Genomic DNA, 13,272 nt, shown 5'->3' with positions numbered 1-13,272 from the left:
CTGGGGGCGCAGGGCAGTGAGTCGGGACGGTCCAGCTGGCGACCCGCGGTCCCGCTTCCCCTGCCGCCTGCCAAACTTCGCTCGACTTTGCCGCCGGTTCCGGGGCCTCTCGTGTTCTTATTGCGGGGAGACTGGGCCGGATGGCGGCCGGACCCGGGGTTGGGACCTCCCTTACCTCCCCATGCCTTGGCGCTGCCACGCCAGAGTCGGGACCTAGAGCACAATTCTAGAGAGAAACTCCGAGGGCCTGGGCCCCCTATCTAGCTCCTAGCTCTGCCCTGGGCTGCAGCAGCGGAGATCCTGGGATAGAGACTCTGTCCTCCCCAAAGTCTTTTCCTTGTACACACACATACACACACACACAGACACACACACGCATACACACACCACTGCCCCGAGCTCTGCCTTCCTGCCTGGCCCCGATCCACTCCCCACCTGCGCGGCAGATTTGTCTCTGGAGGACCTGTTCCCCAGACCCTGAGAATCCCCGCGCCCCCTCTAGGAGTCTGGTCCCCAACTTCATCGGTCTGGAGTAGAGGGAAGCTTGGCAATGGTGTGAGTGGCAAGGGAGTGTTGGGGAGAGGATAGGGGTTCCGTGCCTCTGGGAAGAGTCTTGTCTGGACCTGCCGTCCCGGCTCAAACAAGCTCTCATGGAAGCTACTGGCACCCACGTCCTTCTCCCGCTGCAGCCAGTCGGCTGGTAGGGTCGTCGGCAGAACCTCACTTGGAGTTGAGACCTGCCGTCCCTTGCCATATGGTTTGAAGCGTCTGATGTGGAGAAGTGTGAGGGTGGGAGTTTTCCTGCTCGATCTTTTCAGGCCGCTGCCGAGGTCAGGGCAGCGCGGCCAGGGACAGGCTGGGCCGCTGGATGGCAGTTTTCTTCATCCAGGAAGAAAAACTGCGGCCCCAGAGACGCAGAAGCCTTTTTCTGAGCCTGTAGCTCCACTTGCACACAGCCCAGTGTCCTCGCCCCACCACCCGTCTGCCCACGCTGGGTCTCCGGCAGTGCCCAGAACTTGAAACCGTGTGCTCACTTTTGGGGAGAGGGAAAGAGTCCTGCAAGCCCCACCCCAGGGACGGAAACCAGGAAGGAGAAGCATGAATCCCTGCCCAGCTGCCTGAGAATGTCCCTAGGAATTCCGAACCTATCTTGGGTCCTGATGGGTCCTGGCGCTGGACAGCTCCCCCGGGGCACAGGGCCCTGTCCCCTGGCAAGTAGTCAAGGCCTTGTGTGTGAGTCTGTGAGTCTGAATGTGAGAGTAATCAGGGCCCTGCATGCCTAGAGGAGCCAGTCCCAGTGTGTCTGCACTTCAGGTGGTCCAAACCTTGGGTGAGGGGTCAGCAGTGAACAGGTGTGAGGACCGTGTGAGGCCACTAGTGTGTGGGTGCAGCCTCAGCCAGAGAGCTCCCTGAAGGGCTAGAGTGAGACTATGGGAATCCAGAAGGAAGGCTGGTGTGACCAGGGATCCGACCAGCCCTGATTGGGATGTGGGTGTGGGTATTAGGAGGAGCCTGCTCACTCTGTGGCCTCAAGTCTGTGTGTCCCTGGGCAGTGTCCCTTCCCGACTATCAGGATCTCCAGTGCCCATGAGATATGTGGGGTAGGAGTCTGGCTGTTGGGAAAGACCTTTATTTTCACTCCCCAAGGGAGAAGCAGCAGCAGCCCTGAAGTGCCAAGCCTGAGGGTGAGAGGGCTGGGATGTCAGAGTTGGGTGACCAGAGGCTCCTCTCTCCTCAGCTGGGCTGGAGTTCCCAGACATTGGGATAGTGAGTCATCTCACTGAGGAGCAGCACATTTGGCCATCCCAGGGTCCCTGGGCACTTTAGCTTTGTGAAGGCAAGCCTAAAGGAGCAAAGGCCTTGGGCTATGAGCCTTTTCGGCCAGAGGAGTGCATCCCTCAGCCTTTCGGCCCTGCCACCTCTCTGATGAGGCCCTCAGAGCTTTGCTCATAGGCGGGATGCAGGCTGCAGGATGTAACCAGGCATGGCCCAGATGCCTCAGGAGGCCTGGTGTGCTGAGGCTACGGAGGTAGGGTGAGATCGTGCTGGGCCTGGCCCAACCTCACATGCTCAGTCCCCTATTCCCTTCTGCAGCCTCCAAGGCTCAATTGGCGTCAGGCACCAGGGGCGCCTTGGGTCACGGGATATCTTCCCAAGCTGTGTGGGGTGCCTGGGCGATCCAGCCACAGTGAAGGAAGAAGGCGGTGTGGAAGGGGCTGCGTATGCCGAGCCTGCTGTGTCAGTTTAATGATTTTTAATGAGCAATTACCTTTAGTCATTCTCCTAATTTCTGAATATCAATAAAGTTAATTAAACTCTGCATGTGTGAATGTGGCCTAGAGAGATTGTGAAGGTGGAAGCCACTGAGACTGGGGTAATGTTGGGTCTCGGGAATGGAGGCTGCCTCCATGGCTGTGTGACCTTGGACCTGCTGCTCCACCTCTCTGGGCTCCACTTGAGAATGTGGTGATAGAGGGAGCCTGGGGATGGCAAGTCTGGGTTGCTCACTCTGCCAAGAACTGAGGGATGATGTCTGGGAGGGAAGATCCGGAGGAGAAAAGAGAGGAAGGACGACTCGGCTTCCAGGAGCTCCAGTGCTGCAAGGGTTAACAAACCAGGGCTGCCTTAACCTAAAATGGTAATTGCTGCTTCCTGCAGACTCCTTGGTAGGTGCTGGATTCTAACAGCACATCCCTGAGTCTGGGGGCTGCGGCTGAAACCAATACTAGGTCCTGCTCCTTGTCCTCAGCCTGGCACTTCAGGATCAGGAAGTGGTACTGAGGACAAGGCCGCATGGGAGACAGTCCAGATTCTGTTCAGAACCCCAGAGGTTGACATGGCAGGCAGCAGCACACCCCTGCCCACTGGCCCCAGGCTTCTGAGGAGGCTGGAGGACCCAGAGACTGCCGTGGACAGGAGAAGCCTGAGCTGGCTTTTTGCTCCTCATAGGTCTAAGCTTGGCAGGCCCTGGCAGCCTTCCCGGCCTCCTCAGCAGGGTGGCAGCTTAAAATGCCTTGGGGACACTGTGGGGCACTAATGGAGAGCAAGGAGACACAAGGGCTGGGCTTAATTAGAAACTGAGCTTCCATTCCCCACCAGTACTACCACGCCTGCCTAAATATGGGGGGCATATCAGAAAGTCTGCTTCCTTAGCCCCTCCATCCATCCAGTTCCAGGCCCTCCAGCTTCCTCTGCTCCTTGTCCCCACCTATCTTAGCCCTATCAAGCCCCATCTGCCAGACTGGGATCAGCTCAGGAATGCTGTGCCGCCACTTGGGCAGAGCTGTCAGGGCTCAGTATTCTACCAACCCCACCCCTACCCCCATCAAAAAAAAAAAGAAGAAAGAGAGTACAGAAAAAGGCCTATTAGGCAAGGGTTACACTAGTGAAGGGACTTCTCAGTCCAGGTAGTTAAGAGCCCAGGCTCCCATGTGATCTCACGTATACCCCTGCCCTCTCTGGCTCTCCACTTTCTGGAGCCTTCAATGTAAGATTGCCATGCCTTATAGCACAGGAGAGCCTCAAAGTTCTTGTCAAGTCATGCAGATTTCTGGGTCCCCAGCTTACTGGCTTATTCTCAGGGAGGAGGAGCCGGGTTCTATATGGAAGAGGCTTCCGGAGGAGACTATGCTGCCAGCACTGGTCTGCAGCTGGGTGGTGGGAAGCAGGCACTAGGGGGTCTCCAAGACCAATTCCAACAGGAAGCAGCAATTCTGGGAAGCCAACCTACCCAGCCAGGCCAAAGGAGTTTTAGCTTCAGTTTTCCAAATTAGCCAAGTCAAATGAACCAAGTTCTCAACAGCTTCTGGGCTCTTATCAGCCTTTCTGCCTGAAATTCCTTTCCCCTCCTGGGCCAGTCTGGCTCACTGTACCTCATGCTTCAAGTATTAGCTTAGCTGGCACTTCCTGTAATTCTTCAGTACATATTTAAGGGGCGTCTACTATATGGTTCCTCAGGGGAGCCTCGCCCGTCCTCCAGCCTGGGTCAGAAGACTCCTCTGTGCTCTCACCATTCCTTGGCTTCCCCCATCCAGGTCTCCGTCTTGCTGGGTCACAAGTCCCTGATTGCTTGATGCTCCAGCAGCAAAACTAAACTCAGCAAAGATGATCCCAAGTCTGTTTTGTTCACCCGCTATGTCTTGGGGAAGCTCTAGAATTCCTGTTCCGGAGAAGTTTAGGGTCAGTTGCTTGGTTAGAAAGGCGAGGCGGGCCTATGGCAGCTGCGACCGAATCTTGAAGCTGAGTTTGCGTAGCAAGCACGCTATTTTTACATAGATTGTATGTTAGAATTTTTTCCTTTCCTAACGTTGGCCAATTATCCCAACTGTAAATTATAGCCTTTACTTCGTTTTTTCCTTCTGCAAATTAAGCTGTCACGCCATCAGCCTGAGGTGGCTCCGGGGAAGTGTGCTGACGGCCATTCTGCATGGGCTGAAGCCTCTCCCCAGTCACCCCTTAGTGCCACCACTCCTTGTGTCCCCAGTGGCACAGAGTCTAGCACATGGCAGACATTAAATACATGTTGAATAAATTAATGAGAGTTGCACAGGTGGATACTGGCAGAGGTAAAGCCCAGGCTTCCTGACCCCCTCCCATAACAGCCACCCTAAGCACCCACCCACTACCCCTAATTGCTGAGAGGGATGCCACATATGGACTTGGCTAGTACTGAGAGGTAAGGGAAGGATGAATCCATGTAATCTGGCTCCACAGCCCCCTCATCCATCTCCCAGCTTCAGACACTCTCACATAGCTTACAGGGACCAACATGAATCTTTGGGAGCAGCTATGAGCCTACATGCCCTTTAATGGAGAGGTGGAGGCCTAAGAATCATCCAGAACCATAATAATTAAGATCCACAGCTCCTAAAAGAGCAGTCCCTGGGGTATATCTACCCATCCATCCATCCATCATTCATTCATTCATTCCATAGACATATACTGAGGTGCGAGGCCTGCCCAGAATCCCTAGGGGCCTAGTCTTCACTGGTCAAGCCTTTCACATGACTTTTCTATTTAGTACTGACAGTAAGAGATTAGTTGTTCCCATTTTACACATGGAAAAACTGAGTTTTGAAGAGATTAAGTTACTTACCCTGAGGCTGCACAGCCAATAAGTAGTAAAGCTACTCCAAAGTGTCTGCCCATTTCACAAAACCCGGCTTCAGCTAGCACTGTGTCCACTTTCCTGGTATAGGGGAGAGTTTCACTACAGGCAGATGGGAACCCAGCATAGTATCACTATCCAAATAATAATAATAGCAACAATAATAGCAAACATTTATTTGGTACCAACTACGTGCCAGGCACCATACAAATTGCTTTGTATGCATTAGCTCATTTAGTTCCCTTATCATCTCTATGAGATAGAAGTTATTATCTGTCTTTTATTAATCAAGTTGAAACCCATGTTGTCAGATAGACCCAAGACATAAACAGCCCCTCACTTTCTTCTAGCACATTTCTGATGATGATAGATGCCTCTCAGTCCTTAGTGGCAAAGGAATAAAACATCCTTTCCAACATTTGGAGGCCAGGAAAGAGCAAGGCGCTGGGAGTCAGGTTAACTATGGTCGCTGAACTGCTGGGCCAGAGCAGAGTGATTTGGGGTGGCCTTACTCTCCAATCCTTTGAGGGCTTTGTGAATGAGAGGACCAGTCACTCCTGTCCTGGCATCCTGGGCTTCCCTACCGCTCCCCTTCAGCCTCCGCTGAGGCCCAGCCCCTAGGTGGGAAGGCCCAACCCTGCCCCAGCTTCCTTCCACCTGGCTACCTGCTGCCCAAACCGCCAAAAGTGGGAGGGGAGGATCGATGCTGCAGCCGCAGGCAGAGTGTTGTTGGCCATTGATTGTTGGGATTTCTCCGCGGGTTCCAGAGCAAACAAACCTGCGGCTTTTCCAACAACAATCCACAAACCTGCCGATTCTCCAACAACAATCCGGGTCTCTGGGTCTCAGGCTGCAGAGCCTGCAGCCTTGCTGGCAGGCAGTCTGGCAGGAGGGAGGGGGTGGGGTGGGAAGTCCTGGCTGGGCCCATCTGGAACAAGGGGCTCTGCCAGGAGATGAGCAGGGACTGAATGAAGGGGTCAGTGGGGAGATGCCTTGAGGATGCTAGGGTGAATCCTAGACCCTGTGCGTGCCTTGTTTCACTCATCCTCTACAGTTTTGCTCAGCCATTTTTTCATACCTGGAATGCCATCCTGGGTTCTTCTGCTTATTTCAATTCTCCCATCCCCTCTTTTCCTGATCACCCAGCCCGGACGGCTCTCTCTGTTTCCCAGACACCAACAGAACTTAGCTTGTCCATCCTCCATCCATCCATCCATCCAGTCTCCATTCAACAACCCTCTATTCAACACCTACCAGGTGCTTTGATCGGCAGGAATACAACATAATCCCTCCCCTTAAGGAACTCAGTTTAGAGTGGAGCTGCCTTTTTAATGAGCTCAGTTGTGACTCTCTTTCCAGTTAGACTAGCAACCCTCTGATTTTAATAGAATGAGATACAGATGAAATGACAAACAGCATCTATATGATCCAACTACTCTGGCCTCCAGAAGGACAGGAGACTCCCGGCCAGGAACTGCTCAAGGCCTCAGTTTCTCATTTGTAGCAAAAGAGTTTGTCTCTGGGGTCCCTGGGCCAATCCATGATGAGTGCCCTTCATCAAAACCCTTCCTATCTCTGGCGGGTCAGGTGTGCCCCTGAAGAGCAGGTACAGGGCTTCTCCTGCCACTGGACAGCTCTGGCTGTTGGAGGACCCTCCTCTCAAGGGGTGGGGGGGCTTCTAGTTTCTTCCCAGTCACCACCCCCTGATTTTCTTTGATCCTGATGCCGTTCCATTAAAGAGCTGGAACAAGGACAAGCATCATGAATTTGTGGTGGGGAAAGAAGGGGGACACCCGCTACTTGGATTCTGCAGCACCAAATCGCATGTGCTGCAGAATCTCTCCTCACCATGCCCTCCTTCCCATGCCCTCCCTCCCTATCCCTGGGTCCCCCGGGCCAGCCAGAACCTTGACACTGTGGCATCAACTTTGGCATCTCTCTCAGTCTCTCCATCCCCCCTCCCAACAGGCTCTTCTCTCTACCCTCAAGCCCCTCCCTCTAACTGGTCAAGAGTCTGGTAGGACAGAACTTGGGGTCACAGTGGAAAAATGCCTAAACCACTGAGTGCCCCCCATGCTCATGGGCATGTGTTTTACCCCTCTTTGCTTGTGGCTCCTTGTTAAAGACACCAAAGCGGACACTTCTCCTCCCCACTTCCAGCCCCATCCCTCCTCCCTCCCCATAGCTTCTCCCTCCCTCCCTCCTTCCCTCCCTCCCTTCCTCCCAGCTCAGCAGCTGAGTCCCAACTCCTTTGTCCCCCAGGCAGCCACCTGCTGAGTGTCTGGCCTGGGTCCCACCAGCCAGCAGGTGCCTAAGGAGTCCCAGAGCCTGGGGTTGGGGGCAGGGTGGCATCAGGCAGTGTGGGGAGCCAAGTTCTGCTCAAGGAGGAGGGAGGAGTCTTAAAAGAAGAACATAAGAGGAAGAAGCCTGGTCAGGGAGTCAGGACTGCAGGGTTTACACCCAGTGCTGGGTTTTGCTGGCTGGGTGACCTTGGGCAAGTTGTGTCACACACCCCTATGCCTCAGTTTCCTTGAGAATTCATGATGCCTGTCCTTGCCCCACCTCTTTTGTGGAGCAGCCTCAAGATCAAAGGAAATCAGGGTAGGGGGATGATTACTGGGAAGAAACCACAAGAACTCTTGAGAGGAGGCCCCTCAAACAGCCAGAGATGTCCATCACTAGGAGAGGCTGATTTGTCAGGCATCCCTGCAGGGCCTAAATCATACAACCCAGGAGTCCAGGGCTGGACCGCTGAGGCAGGGGTGGGGGTGAGCACCAGTTGGTTCGGGTCTGTCCAAAAAGGTGGGACTAGCAATGCAGAGGGACCAAGGTCAGGGTGCTTCTGAGGCCTTCGCCCTGGCTTGCTGCTCTGATGGACATTGTCTTAGACATTGTTTACCTCTAGCAGAGAGATATGCTGGTGATTTGAAACCTCTGGTCCAGCAGCTGGCAGGCCCCCTCCTGTCATGAAGCCCTATTTTCTGGCTGGTTAGAGGAAAGGTAAGAGATGGAGTCAATTGATGGAGTCAATGGACCAAAGAGCCCCTGGCAAAAGGGGCATCTCTGGGCAAAGGTGTGAAGGTGAGATCAAACAAGGCATGCATGAAAGCGGTCATCCATGCATTTACTTCTCTAGATCCCCTTGGCCCCCTTCCCTCACTTCCCACCCATCTCCTGGCAGAGCCCCAGTCCTGCCCTACTGGGTCCAATCACTTCTTTCCCATGCCTCCCTCTGCCTGCCAGCCAGGCTAGAAAGAGCCTGTTGCTCAGGTCGAGTGATGCCCCTGAGGCGACAGCCACTTGGTGTCCTAATTCTGGTCTGTGCTGTAATTCTATCCCTGATGCTGCCTCTGGTGACCCCTGGTCCTTTCCTACACAGAGCCGCACACACAGGAGACTGAAAGAGACAAGGGAGGTGGGCTTAGCCTTCTCAACTCAAAGTGTCCACACACCCAGCTCTGCAGGGTCCTTGGAGGTCAAAACAAGGTGGAGGCAAGGGACAGGCCTGAGAGGCTGGGGGCCGTGCAGCTGGGATCATCTGGTGTTCCTGAGGTTCTGGGGAGAGGAAGCCCCAGATGTGCTGGTAGCCATGTCTACGTGCATTTCTGCCTGGCTTGTTCACCTGTCCTTGAGTGTCTGTGTCCATATATCCCTGCATGTCTGTGCCCTCTGTCCCTGCATCCTAGGACTGTGGCCTGAGTATAAGGTACAGCAGGCCCCAGCTCAGGCTGGTCTCACTCCCTCCCTGCAGCCCATTCCAGTCTCTTCCTCCCCAATCTTAGGCTCCACTGAGCCCTCAAGGAGACTCATAACTGGAGCTGCTGCTGCTATTTTTAGCAGCTCTGCACCCCTCCCCTCCCCCACTCAGGTTTGCTGGGGAAGTGAAGGGCCGGGCCAGCCTCATGGGCTGGAGTGCTGGGCAGGCGGGGCCCCTTCCCCTCAGGCCCACAAGGCCTTGGAGAACAAAAGGTGCCTGGGATACCCCACAGGTGCAGGGCCCACACGCTGGGGCAGGTGAAGCTCATCCCACCTGCCTGGGGCTGGGAGAGGTCCCAGGTTGCCCTCCCTCTGCCCTGACAACCTCTCCAAATCCCTAAGGGCAGAGCCCAGGCCTCCAGTGACTCCTCCCTAGGCCGTTTGGAAATACGGCTGGAGCTTCTGCGTCTCCCACACAGAGGCTGGGAGAGGCAGAAAGGAGCTCATAGTGTCAGGATGTGGAGAGGAGGGAGGCACGCCTGGAGGAGGTGGCCCACCCAGGGACCTCCAGTACTGCCCTTGCACTCCCCAGCGGGGCTTCAGGCCCCTACTACAGCTCAACTCTGCCAAAAGACCACCATTAGAGCTCATTGCCTTCCACACCCTTGAGCCATCACCCTAGGTCCCACCACCACCACTGCTACAGCTGCTCTGGAAACTCGCACCAGCTGGGAGAAGGTACAGTAGGGCAGTTCAAGGGGTCTGAACTGAGAGACCAAGGAGGGAGTCCTCTGGTCACAGGCCATCTTTGCTTTCAAAGTCTTTTGTTCCTGCATCTGTCCTTCTGTCTGTCTCTTGAGCTTAGCAGGACAAGGATGCCCCAGGGTCTGCCTCCCAGGCCCAGCTAGACCACCTCCCACAGGTCACGTCAGCTCTCAGACCCTGTTTCTCCACCTGTGGGATGGGGAGGATTAATCAGATGGTGTAGATGATAGGGCAGCATGGAGTCTAGCACACAGCAGCTGCCCAGAAACCTTAGTGCTCTCTCCAGGCCCTCTTCTCACACTTCCATCCCCTACTCCTATTCCTCACCTCATGCACCCCTGCCACCACATACACGCACACCCACAGAGACACACACACAAATATGTTCACACATCTACATACTTACACATGTGCACACACCAGACACACAAACACATACACACAGCCTAGCCCTCCAGATGCTCAGCAGAGGGAGATGAGGAGACAGGCTCCAGCGCACACAAAAGAAAAGTGGCAAGTTGGCTGGGCGCGGTGGCTCACGCCTGTAATCCCAGCACTTTGGGAGGCCGAGGCAGGTGGATCACAAGGTCAGGAGATCAAGACCACCCTGGCTAACACGGTGAAACCCTGCCTCTACTAAAAAATACAAAAATTAGCCAGGCTCAGTGGCGGGTGCCTGTAGTCCCAGAACTTTGGGAGGCTGAGGCGGGTGGATCATGAGGTCACGAAATCGAGACCATCCTGGCTAACACGGTGAAATCCCGTCTCTAATAAAAATACAAAAATTAGCCAGGCGCGATGGCAGGCGCCTATAATCCCAGCTACTCGGGAGGCTGAGGCAAGAGAATCGCTTGAACCCGGGCGGCAGAGGTTGCAGTGAGCCAAGATTATGCCACTGCACTCCAGCCTGGGAGACAGAGTGAGACTCCGTCTCAAAAAAGGAAAAAACAACAACAACAAAACAAAAAACAAAAGTCAGTAACCAAGTACTGTATGAAAAACTGGCCAGGCCCAGAGAGGCCGGGCAACCCCAAGGTCGCATAGCCTGTCAGTGGCAGAGCTCCCTCCATGCTCAAGGCCTTCTAATAAGGCCTCACCAGGCTCCTCAGCTTCCACAGCTAAGAATAGACACGCTAGGGACCTCCAGGGTAGTGAGTGGCCAGAACTCACCTCAGCATCAGGGTAGCCCAGGGGTCTGGGCTCACGGCCCCTTCATTTACAGCCAAGCTCTCCAACTTCATCTCCTCCCAGAAGCAGCAGACAAAAGTAACTACAGGGCAAAGGTCACAAAGTCAGGGAGGTAACTTTGGTCCTGGTGCACAAAACAAGCCCCTTCATCTGACCCAAAGGCCACAGAGGCTTGGGGCTGCCAGGCTGGTGATTCAGCTCAGAAGTGGACACATGTGCTGGAACAGCCTCAGTGGTGTTGCCTTTTGAACCTCAGGACAGAGGCTGGGAGGGGGCAGTAGTCCAGAGATGCTGGCCAGAAGGAACCTGCTCTCCAGCCCTGGCATCTCATTGCCCTGTCTTGATGGGCTCCATGGCTAGGAAGGACTGTCTTTGGTGGGTATGTGGAGCCAGGCAGTAGGGCAAAGGATGGAGGGGATGCTATTTCTCCCTAGATCAACCCTTGTCCCCCAACTTTACCACTGCACTGGGCAGAGCTGACCCTGGTACTGGCTCCAGGGAGAATGCAGTTCCTGCCTCCACATCCTTCCTTGTCCCAGCTGACACTTCGAAGATTTTCCACTCAGAGAAATATGGCCTCTGCTGCTCATATGGTGGTGGTAGAAGTGTCTGGCACAGGGGGAGGGCTGTGAGCCGAGCATCCAGCTCAGGGCCACATACCTCTGCCCACTTGCTCCACGCCCCCACCTTGGGGCCAGTGGGTAGCTCCTCATTCTCTGCCTGCTAACGTAGCAGGTAGGAGAAGGGGCCTGGGGCTAGCAGATGGACAGGAGGAGCTGATGGACAGAAACCCCTCCAGGGAGAGAACAAAGCCCAGTTCCCAGCTCCAGCCCTACCTAGGACTCTGCCCTGGCCACACTCCTGGGAGCTGGCATAAGCAGGGTGAGGTACAGCAGATTGGTTATTTATCAGACTGGTGAGGGGGTGATGCCAAGACCATTCCTTCCATCCTACCCCAGGGGCCGGGGTCAACTCCTGCCCCTACCTCAAGGTCAGTGCCTCCCTCTCACCTAACCCCCACTCCAGGCCCCCAGCTCTGGTGCCACCTGCCCAGTCTGAGGAACTGTGGGCAGGCAGGGCTGGGGTCCCCAGGGCCAGCAGGCAGACAGGAGAGGGGAGCACAGGGCTGCAGAGGAAGGTGTGGAGTGCAGCAGGTGACACAGGAGCAGAGGCCTCATTCATCACCTCTCCAGCCCCCAACTCTGCAGTGGCAAGACCATATTAGATTGTAAATTGGAAAGCAGAGAACGTGGCAGTTAGCTGGGAGCTCCCTCTCCTCTGGGCCCCTGGTCACAGCCTCATGGGAGGGAGGGGACACTGGAGCAAAGAGGACTGGCCCAGCCGCAGCTCCGGCTAGTCTGTCCCTCCCCAACCTACCCAGAGTCTGAGACGCTGTTCAGGACAGACGGCCCTGGGGTGGGTCAGGTCAGGGCCCAAGGAGAGGGCAGAGTGAAAAGGAGGGGGCACAACAGCCACCTTGGAGAGAAATATATCCCTTCTTTTGGGGGGTAGGGACTTTCTGGGCTTGGGGACTGCTTGAAGCCAGGTCCCAGGGTGTGGCATCCTTGGGCAGGGACACATGGTAGTGATTTGTGGCACAGGCATGTATTTGGACCTTCACATGCACATGCATTTGAACACACACACACACACACTCCAGGGCTCGTGCACACATGCTCACAAAAAGCAGTAGTCAAGGCAGTAGACATTTTCGTCCCAGGCTATGGAATAGGCAGACTCAGTTCAAACTCTTTATTTGCCACTTTCCTCTGTGTGAACTAGGAGGATTCACTTTGCCTCTCAGCCTCAGTTTCTTCATAGGCCAAGCATAAACTATTGATTCCAAGCACAAAGGGCTGCCACTCTAGGTGGAAGACAGCTCTTTGTGAAGTGCATGGCTGGCCCATAGTGGGTGCTCAGTAAATGCGAGTGCCTATCCTGTGCCCGAGGCCAGGCAGCTGCTCCGGGGTAGTAGCCAGGCCAGATACTCTGCCCTCCGTGCTGCCGGCTGGGCAGTGAGGCAGGGGCAAGCCAACAGAGCGCAGCAAACGTTCCCCTGGAACACACATGTGAGGACAAAGCACGAGGCTAAGTGTTCCTGGCTGTCCTCCACCCATAAAATCCTCCTAAACTGGCTCTGCCTGAGCTTCCAGAATTGCCCATCATACATCCAACCCTCAGAGCACCAGTGCGCGGCCAAGAAAGCAAACCTCATCGGTGGATGACAAGAATCCTCCCTGAGGAATGAGTGGCTGCTACACCCAGCTCCCCGAGGCCTTTCCAAAAAACCCGAAGAAGTCCAGGGCTCCTTGTCACCTCTCCCTGCCAATCCCAAGTTGCAGTTTTCCTGGACCCAAAAGAAGGGGAGCAGACACCCCATCTTTTTTTTTTTTTTTTGAGACGGAGTCTGGAGTCTCGCTGTGTCGCCCGGGCTGGAGTGCAGTGGCTGGATCTCAGCTCACTGCAAGCTCCGCCTCCCGGGTTTACGCCATTCTCCTGCCTCAGCCTCCCGAGTA

The 13,272-nt window shown here is 55.1% G+C and overlaps 1 protein-coding gene across 2 annotated transcripts in view; it reads left to right on the top strand.

The window, feature by feature from the left end:
* The window catches only part of SEZ6 (seizure related 6 homolog (mouse)), a 51,161-nt gene that overhangs the window by 1,021 nt on the left and 36,868 nt on the right, over positions 1-13,272 (top strand). The gene's annotated exons all lie outside the window — the stretch shown is intronic.

This window comes from Mandrillus leucophaeus, unplaced genomic scaffold (genome assembly GCF_000951045.1).
Source record: "Mandrillus leucophaeus isolate KB7577 unplaced genomic scaffold, Mleu.le_1.0 Scaffold379, whole genome shotgun sequence".
Classification (NCBI taxonomy): domain Eukaryota; kingdom Metazoa; phylum Chordata; class Mammalia; order Primates; family Cercopithecidae; genus Mandrillus; species Mandrillus leucophaeus.
Note: the sequence above shows the minus strand (reverse complement) of the source record. Positions and strands in the feature narration are given on the sequence as shown.